Source organism: Haplochromis burtoni, unplaced genomic scaffold (genome assembly GCF_018398535.1).
Source record: "Haplochromis burtoni strain Fernald_Lab_line unplaced genomic scaffold, NCSU_Asbu1 Contig_75, whole genome shotgun sequence".
NCBI lineage: Eukaryota > Metazoa > Chordata > Actinopteri > Cichliformes > Cichlidae > Haplochromis > Haplochromis burtoni.
The window spans coordinates 94,473-104,734 of NW_024582436.1; the positions used below are offsets into that span (position 1 = coordinate 94,473).

The 10,262-nt window shown below is 40.4% G+C and overlaps 1 protein-coding gene across 2 annotated transcripts in view; it reads right to left on the reverse strand.

Annotated features, from left to right (window-relative positions):
* The window catches only part of znf385b (zinc finger protein 385B), a 71,882-nt gene extending 63,724 nt beyond the window's left edge, over nt 1-8,158 (reverse strand). The window contains exon 1 of one of the 2 annotated variants that reach the window (XM_042221807.1): nt 7,646-8,158. The gene's annotated coding sequence lies outside the window, so the exon portion shown is untranslated. The remainder of the gene's footprint in view (nt 1-7,645) is intronic. The other variant, XM_005935851.2, reaches the window with a different exon arrangement.
* Nucleotides 8,159-10,262: the final 2,104 nt, after the last annotated feature.

Sequence of the window (10,262 nt, forward strand, 5' to 3'; positions counted from 1 at the left end):
AAAAATCAAGGAGCTAGCTCTTGGTAACAGCGGTGAGCAAAAACTAAATTTTAACAAGAAGATACCTGCAGCCGAACCAAGCTTAGGAAAGGACAGCCATCTGCCACAACCAAATGGGTGTGAGGGGAAAGATTAGAATGATCACGTCTGAACGGAGCACTAAATCAGAGAAAAAGTCTGTGAAATCATAAAGAGTTTCTAAGCAAGGGTCAGTTAGATGATAAATAATAACAGCTAAAACAGTTTTTTGACTTTTCCAATTAGGGTGGATACTGGTAAGAGAAAGGCTTTCAAATTAATTGGAACTCTGTTTGTGCCTATAGTTGATTATTAAGCTAGAAGGAAATAATGCTGCCACTCCTCCTCCTCAGCCTATACTTCTGACAGTAAATATGACCAAGTGGTGCTGATTCCTTTAAAATAATATCTTATATTTTTCTTTCTTCATGATTTTTTATACTTACATTTTTTTTTATTGCTGAACATGATGTCTATAGGAATGAGGTTTGTGGGGGAAGAAGGCGAAAAATACAGAGAGACATGTGAGACTGCAATTCCCCATCCTGGTTCCAACTCTGGATACTGACATGTTGGGTTGTTTAATATACTTGGGCAAATATCTAGAAAGGAAACCTGTCATTTTTTGTAACAAAGCTCATTAGAGTAAGATTATCCAGGGTGAGCTCATCTCTCAGCCTCTGAGAGACATAACGTCCGTATATTAAAGACAAGGCTTTTAAGGCGGATGCGCATTAAACCTGTAATGTTTTTAATAATCACAGGGGCGATAACTGTGGTTGTAAAAAACACTTATAGTTCTATAGAAGACAGCGGATAAACAGCCCTCCAACTGATCTCTGTAAAACATTTTCTATTGGCTCAGTCACTCATTTTAGGTCATACTAAGAAAAAGATTAAAGTCCCCTAACAACTGAATCAAGAAGAACATCTGGCATTAAATTAAATCAAACACACAAAGCTATACGCTGTAGTGACCCCTTGTGACAAATGACCAGTTTTATTGTACTCAAAAATAATACAAAAGTCCATTGTGTAAGTTTATTTATGGTGAACTGTGATTTCACACTCTTGTCCGTTCTTTTCTCATCAAATGTGGTTTCAAAACATCAAGATGGCAACGGTAAAAAACCTCATCTCGAGACTTCGAAATGGGACCTCACAAATAAGTGGATGACTTCATGGTAGCTACTTCCACTTTGTATACCGCCTATGTACAACACTAAACTAATTTTTAAGTTTTAAATATTTAGAGTTGAGGCTTATTATTTGATTTCACAAATCACTGGGTGGCCACTTATACTGTCTATGGTTGAAAATGGTTAGCTTAGCTTGTCATAAACACTGCAATCTCCAGCTACTCTGACATGTGACATTATGTCATGTTGTTTTTGCTGCTGTATAGAATAAAGACAGAATTACATGTTCACAAGTTTTCAGATGTTGGTTAGCGGATTTAGGATGTTAGGCCAGCTGTTTTTATCTATTAAGGTAAGCTGGCTGGCTGCAGGCTTCGATTTAATATGATATAGAGGGGGATACTGACATTCTCAGCAACAGTTTCATCCCCACCTCATATTAAATAATGAATCCACACGTAATGTGATCTTAATTAAATATTGATGTCAAATCTCTGCTCTAACTGAAAAAAAGAGTACGTTGTTACAGTGAGGACATTACACCTGTCTGCTGCCAATCAACACACACACACACACATATAGAATAAAACTACAATAGATTTTGTACAGAAAGAACAGTTTGTGCTTACATCACTATGTGCGTGCGTGTGTGTGCGCTCTCTGCAGGTTTCTAAACTAATCTGTCCTGACGTAACAACATGCTGCTTCTCAATCTGCCCACTGCTGGAGTCCTGGCAGACGGACACACAAACGCAGTGTTTAGTAATGTAGTCATGCTCTATAAATAGGTAAAAATTGATTTGTGTGGAGGAGAAGTGTGTGTCTTACAGTAGGATAAATCTACATTTACTGTACAACTGGACAAAAGAAACCAACAATCCAGGCAGTCTGATGGTTAACAGCCCATCCTGATGACCCTTCAGCAGCTTAATACAGTCTACATTTTTTTAAAGACATATGCCTCTTCATCTGTTTGAGAGTATCTTGGGTTTAGTCCCAAGGATAAAGGTCAGACAGCCAACATGAACATTTTGCCAGTTTGTCTGTCCACCGCCACCTGAACATCGTACCTATTAACTCAGTATTCTGCATGGTGTTGTCAGCCACAAAAACAGCTCTCATCATTGGTTATCAGACAGAACTGTCATCTCATTAACTTTGGAAATGGACTCGATACAATCCTGTAGAAGACTAAGCACACCTTATGACTCATATAACACCATTAGCAACAATAACTTGAACTTGATTCTTTTCTTTTTCAGCCATTTTGTTGTGGATTTGCAATGTGCCAGGGATCATTGTTGTGTTGCGTGACCCAGTTTTGGCCGAGCTTTAGCTGTCGGACACATGGCCACACATTTGACTCTTTGTTATGTAGTGGAGTCTATGGTCGATGAAATGGCTGCAAGGTGCCCCATCTTCTGGCAGCCCTCTGGCAAAATGCTAACTCCTGGGTTTTTTGCAATTTCTCTGAGCGTTGTATAATCTTTACTTGGGCGTAATTTGCTGGGATGTCACTTCTGGTAGGACCAGAAACTCTCTGACTGCTACTTCCTCTCAAGGCGTATGGGATCAGTAAGGATGTACATAGTTTTTTCCAGGACTGCCCAGAGTATTGAGAAAACGTTCTGTTTCACATGACTGTATTTTAAGATGTTTATAGCAGCTAGTCTTTTAGCTAATTAAACTTTAAACTTTTAAAATATACCAAACAACGTCTTGATGCATGCTCAATCATCCAGGTAAGTAAATCTCTAAAAGTTGATTCTGTTCATCTGGACCTAGTGTTTTGTGGGAGAAACGTTTCGTCACTCATCCAAGTGACTTCTTCAGTCTCAGCTGACTGCAGGTTTCCCCAATCTTATTGTAAGATGGTAACAGATGTACCCTTAGGCCCCCTCCTCGATTCAGAGGTGGTCTTTCCCTTTTCACATAAATGGCCTCCTTGACTCCGCGCTCAAACCAGCGTTCCTCCCTGTCCAAGATGCATACATCCTCATCATTGAAAGAGTGTCCACTGGCCTGCAGGTGTAAATAGACTGCAGAGTCCTGTGCCATCCGCTTCGCCAGAGGTTGTTTGGTTTCCCCGATGTATAAATCCTGGCAATCCTCCTGGCACTTAACAGCGTACACTATGTTACTCTGTTTGTGTCGGGGGACCTGATCCTTGGGTGGACCAATTTTTGGCGCAGCTTGTTTTGGGGTTTAAAAGCCACAGAGACCTGGTGTTTAGAAAAAATGCGTCTCAACTGCTCCGATACTCCTGACACATATGGGATCGCTACAGGTTTTCGCTTGAGCAGCGGTTGTCCTTCTCTCCTGGATCGGCTGGAGCTTTCTTTAGGTGCCTTTCCAGCTTTGACAAAAGTCCAGCTGGGATAACCACATTTACTCAGGGCCTTCTTGATGTGATATTCTTCTGCTTCTCTGGCCACTGCGTCAGTGGGGATGGTGTTCGCTCTGTGTTGTAGCGTCCTGATGACACCCAGTTTGTGCTCCAGTGGATGATGAGAGTCAAACCTTAAATACTGATCCGTATGTGTAGGTTTACGGTACACGTCAGCTTTTAGATGTCCCCCATTCCTGATGTAAATCTCACAGTCTAAGAAGGCTAACCTGCCACTTTTCATATCCTCCCTGGTGAATTTGATGTGTCGGTCCACCGAGTTAATGTGATCCATGAAATGTGGTACATTCTGAAATTTGATTTTCACCCAGGTGTCATCCACATATCTGAACCAATGGCTTGGTGGTGTTCCAGGGTAGGATAGCAAAGCCCTCTTTTCCACTTCTTCCATATACAAATTGGCCACGCTGTGTGAAACTGGGGAGCCCACGGCACACCCATGTTTCTGACTATAGAACTGACCCTTGTATGTGAAGTAGGTGGAATGAAGACACAGTTCCAAAAGCAAACACACTTGGTCGATGCTGAGAGTGGTCCTGTTGCTGAAGTTGGGGTCATCCTGTAATCTCTCACGAACTACCTCCAACGCTTCCGTGACTGGGATGCATCTGTCACCATCTTACAATGCTGTGATTGCAGCCATTCCCCAACTCTCTGTGAATGGTACACATGGCCATTGATCAGTGGTCTTTGATCAGAGGTTGTTGATCAATGGTCATGAGAATCTGCATAATTATGATGAAGGAACTGACCTCCCAGCCCAAGATGTCACCATCTTACAATAAGATTGGGGAAACCTGCAGTCAGCTGAGACTGAAGAAGTCACTTGGATGAGTGACAAAACGTTTCTCCCACTGAAAACGCTACGTCCAGATGAACAGAATCAACTTTTGGAGATATACCAAACAACTTGATTAAATCCAATCCAAGTTACTGGGGGTCAGCACAGAGACAAATATTCACACACTCCCACAACCACACTGAATCACCAATTACCAATTAGCATAACACGACCCACAGTGGGACAAAGCTAGAGTACCTAAAGAAATCCACAGAGAAGCATCAACCAGGAGGTTTGAACCAACCCTCTCGTTGTTAAGTGATAGTGCTAACCACAAAAGTGCACCAGCATCCACCAGCATGCTACCCTCAATTTTCACACAAATGTTATCTTAGCACATACTCTGCTGAAATGTCATGAAGTTTATATATCTAACAGACGTTTGCTAAGTTAAAATGGTCCAGCACACACAACAACAGGGTAATAACCAGTGCTTCATTTTACCAACATTATTTATTATTCCCTTGATCAAACTGTTAGCATTCATATACTCTACTCACATATGTCCCGTTTTTCTGGTTCTCTTTTCCTTGGGGGTTTTTATGCTCACTGTGAATGTTTTCGTGCTCTCTCTTTGACTTTCAGCATCCCCTTAATGTCTTTAAAAGAAGGCTTCTGCTTTAGTTAAGTTGATTGGTGTTAATTAGACACAGAGAGGACGGAGAGACATTGAAGGTCAAACCAGAAAGCAGAGAGTAGCAGTCACAGAGCAGGGAATGAGGGAAGGAAGGAAAACAATATAAGGATGGATGCTCTGCTCACTTAACACTGCTGAACAATGGGGAAAAAAGGTTTCCAGGTCACAAAGAACATCCAAGAAAAACTGAGACACAAGGAAAGGAAAGGAAAGGAAAGGAAAGGAAAGGAAAGGAAAGGAAAGGAAAGGAAAGGAAAGGAAAGGAAAGGAAAGGATTAGGCATCTCAGGGCAAATTCAGTTTCCAAGTCTGTTTCTGTCAGAGCAGCAACAGTCCAGCTGATCAGGGAATCAATATTAGAGTAATTAACTCTATAACATTCCTGCAACCCCAAACACGCACTGAGTCCTTAAAACTCCAGGGCTCACCGTGTTAATTATTTTACAGTGTAAACCCAGCACAGACACACACAGACACACACACACTTACATCACACTGTCATCTATGTGAAAATTAACATCTCCATGACAAAGCGAGAGTGAGACAGGACAACGCTGGACAATTTGGACTGTGTGTGTGTGTGTGTGTGTGTGTGTGTGTGTGTGTGTGTGTGTGTGTGTGTGTGTGTGTGTTGTGTTAGTAACAAGCATGAATATGCTCTATTCTCTCTCTCCTTTAGTCCTGACTTTAAAATTATACTGAACAGCATTTATATTAGTTTTTAAAAATGCTTAAAATTCCATAAATGAATCGGGCTGATTTTCATCTTCTTGACTTGCTGTGGTGTAGTCCCTGGGCTTTCCTTGAGTTCTTATTCATTACTTGTGTTATTTTGTTAATGAGCCTTCCTTGTGCACTCTCCTATGATCCCCTATCATCATGTTTCACTGTTAGTTAACCGTCCTTTAGTTACTTCCTGTTTTACTTAGAGAGTTTGTTTTTTCATGTGTCCTGTTTCTTTTTCTTTCTTTTTTGTCCGATGCTTGGGTCCTCTCCTCACCATCACTTCCCCAAACCAGTGTATGATATTCATTATTTCCTTTTTTCCATGTACAAACTCAATTTGAAAAGTCACTACTGCTTTGAAAGCATTTTCTATTTAACCTAGTTAATATACTGCTACTACTAAAGACTGTCAGGTATCTGCGGTAACACTGATAGGAAGGCAACAGTAACTCAAATAACCACTCGTTACAACCAAGGTGTGCAGAAGAGCATCTCTAAATGCACAACACAATGAGTTCTGAAACAGAAGGGCAGCAGCAGAAGACCACACCTCAGTGCCACTCCTGTCTGCTAAGAACAGAAGACTGAGGCTACAATTCACACAGGCTCAAAACTGAAGATCTGAAAAATGTCGTGCTGCAACGTTTGGATGGTAGGCTCTTAATTTGCCATAAATAAATGAAAGCATGGATTCCCTCTGCCTTGTATCAGCGGTTCAGGCTGCTGGTGGAGTAATGGCACACTGAAGCATAATGTGTATGTCACAAAGCTCAAATCATTTCAAAATGATTTTTATAACATGACAATCAATTCACTCAAAAAGCCTCCACAGTCACCAGATCTCAGTCTGGCACCTTTTTGGAACAATTTTTCATGATAGATGGGCAACTGTGTGATTCTGTCTCATCGATAGGAACATTTCCAGCACCTTGTTGAATCTGTGCTGTGAAGAATTAAGGCAGTTCTGAAAGTGTCTGGTGAGTAAGTGTACACCTCTGTATAATTCTGAAGTACAATACCCGCCTATTTAAATTTTACTTTTACCTCGTGAGAGTTAAAAACATTATCCTTTTGCTCACTGCTGCGGTCCATTTATTGGACTTTTATTGTGTAGGTTGTGCAGTGTTGGTGGGTATTTTACTCAAGTACATTGCACCGGAGGGCAAATGTGAGTTATTGTTATTTCTTTTAATAACTTCTGCAAAAATTCAAAAACAATTTGATTGATTGATTGATGTAATTAATCAAGACATAGGTGATTATCTTTGGTGACTCTGAAGAATTTTTCACCATATCACCAAGTTTTAAAATATGACTACTTGTGGCGTTTTCTCAGTTAAAGTGAATAATTTAAAGGTATGACTGTGAAATAAGGCAAGTGAAGGTGTCACCTGAGGACTCTGGGTGATTGAAAGAGATGCGTTTCTCTCCATCTTCCAGCATATTTATAATGCAACTCAAAAACAGAAACCTCAGCAACTATCAATGCGTCGGTGATATCAATTTGTGACATGTAACCGAACCATATTGAGTTTGCTTGCAATGAAATGTGCTATATAAATAAAATTGGCATTGCCACACACTCTTAGGGGTCATGTCTCTGCATTTACAATTTCTTTAATATGAGACTTTCAGTGCCCTACATGGTGTAGAGTAAATGAATGTATGCTCAGTCTAATCATTTGGGACAGTATAAGAGAAACTGGCCAAAAATGTAAATGAGATGTATGTAAACGGGAAAACTATTATATTTAAACGCTCGTGCTGCTGCGTGGTTTTCATAAGCTTCATTTATCAAAGGAAAGAAGAGAAAAGCAAAGACACGTGAGCAGGTGAATGAATGGGACGAGAGAAAGAAGCAGGTGGAAGGTGACTTACCGGAGGACGAGGATGGATGGATAAAGAAAGTAGAGTCCTGCTTGGTTTGAAGCGCACAACTCCGCTCGCGCTGTCAGCTCCGGACCATTCACTGATAATCAATACTTAACCGATCCGAGTCTCCGCTCTGTGAGTGTCCGCGTGCGGTTTAACTGATCGGTTATCGATCGTCCATCCCATTCATCCATCAGGTATCCGGACACTGATCAACTCTGTGGGAGCAGCGGAGTGCCGCGCGCTCTGCGCTGCACTGACCAGAGGGGTAGTGCTGCGCATGCGCCACCACACACACATAAACGCATAACCCCACACACAAACGGCAACAGAGAGCAAAAGAGAGAAGCTTAAATACACCCGATGAAAAACAAAACAAAAAAAAAATACACGTGGATGGACTTTAAAGAAGACGGGCCTTTACCTGCCTGCGCGTGCGCCCGTTTGAGTGAGTGCGCGTGAAATGCAGCTTCTCCTTGATTTGTTTTCAGCTTTTGTTGAAAAAAAAAAAAGCAGGTGAAATCCATTTAAAAACCGTAAATACTGGCTGCAGAGCGCGGACACACACACACACACACACACACACACACACACTTTTGCCAACGGTGCTCAGTGTTTGTTGCCCTCTGTCAGTATTTACTGTCAACTCACCTGACCGTGACGTCAGGCGTCATGGGTGTTATTTTATGCTTTCATCCAGTCTGTGGCATTTCAAAGACTAATTAAGATTATCTGCATCAAATGCTGTATAACGTTCAATTAAAAAACAGAAATGATTTATCCTTTTTTAAATCAAAGGTTCATGTTCAAAAATTCACGAGTGTGACAATGGTTGTGTCCTTGTACCTGACCATTTTCATATATCTATCTATCTATCTATCTATCTATCTATCTATCTATCTATCTATCTATCTATCTATCTATCTATCTATCTATATTATAATAGATAGATATATAATAGATAGATAGATAGATAGATAGATAGATAGATAGATAGATAGATAGATAGATAGATAGATAGATAGATAGACAACAGAGATAGATAGATAGATAGATAGATACGACAACAGATAGATAGATAGATAGATAGATAACACAGATAGATAGATAGATAGATAGATAGATAGATAGATAGATAGATCGATCCTTGGAAGCTTCCTAAAGAAGACCACAAGTGCAGTGCTGTGTAAAGATGCCCCTGAGACAATTCAGCACATAACAGCAGGGTGCAAGGTGCTAGCAGGCAGGGCAAACATGGAATGCCAGCTGGGCGAGTGGCTCCATCAGATCCCAGGAAGAAAATCGGAGATCTCAATGTAGCAAAGAAGCAATTTTAAATTCTATTATCAGGCACTTTGTTTCTAGCAGTCTGTCATAAAACTTTATAATTTGTTCCGATTTCTTTAGTTAAATCAAAGAAAATCCCGGGGATAATACAGTTTGACCAACAAGAAGATGATTCCCAAAAAGCATATCTCTGTATCGTGTGCATTGTGTCCTTAAAAGAGTTGAGGAAACTGGACAAGTGAAGGACAAAATAAGATGTAATACCATGTGGAAAGCATCTGACTAGCTTCATTTTCAGTATGGCAATGTTTCCAAATGCACTGCCAATACAGCAAAAGCATACCTGGATAGAAAAATGCACAAAGGAACATGGATGATGGATTGGCCTCTCCAGTGTATGGACCTCAACATTATTGAAGCAGTGTGGTATCATCTTCCAGAAAACAGAAAAAAAGCAGACAATTTTTGAATATCCTTTAAGAAGCCCGGGGATTGCTGAAGACTACTTAAAGAAATTAGAAGAACGCTTCGCCAAAGCATTTTGTTTGCATTGAAAATAAACACGGTCATACCAAATATTAATTTCTTTTTTATCTACTATATTTATGTAATATTAATTATACATAACACACTATCACAACACCATTATCATATACGATATAGTATATATAATATAATATATACATAGAGCTATTCAAGAGATGAGAGAGAGAGAGAGAGAGAGAGAAGAGAGAGAGAGAGAGAGAGAGAGAGAGAGAGAGAGAGAGAGAGAGTTTAGAAAAAAAGGTATCTCATCTTTCTGGCTCATAAAAACTGAAAACTAACTAAGATTGAGACCACCTGGTAATACAAAAAACATATGTAGAAAAAAGGCTAAATAGGAGCTGATGCATGAAATGTACTCTAGATTTTAAACATTAATATAAACATGTCCCTATCATTACCAAACACTGTTTACTTTTATTTGTGATTTTGGTTGTTTAAGTCATGTTTTGCTCTCCATACAAAGCAGTCCACTGAAAGGAGGCAATATTAAGCAGGAGTTTCATCTGTGCCACACTGAGTCAAACACACACCCAGACACACACACACACACAAAATCAGCTGTTCAGTTCCTACATCATTTGCTTCTTGGACAGCCGGGTGCAGATTCTTCACTTCAAACAGTTCAAACAGGTAACGCACCGACAGAGAGCCGCGACATTTCACACTGCTGAGACAAATGCTCCTGGCCGTCTCTGCCAAACCAAGGCATGATGGGAAACTCCTGGAGGTGACCTCGCGTATTCTCTGTAATAAGTCTGGCGTGTTGTTATAGTTCTCTTTCTGCAAACAC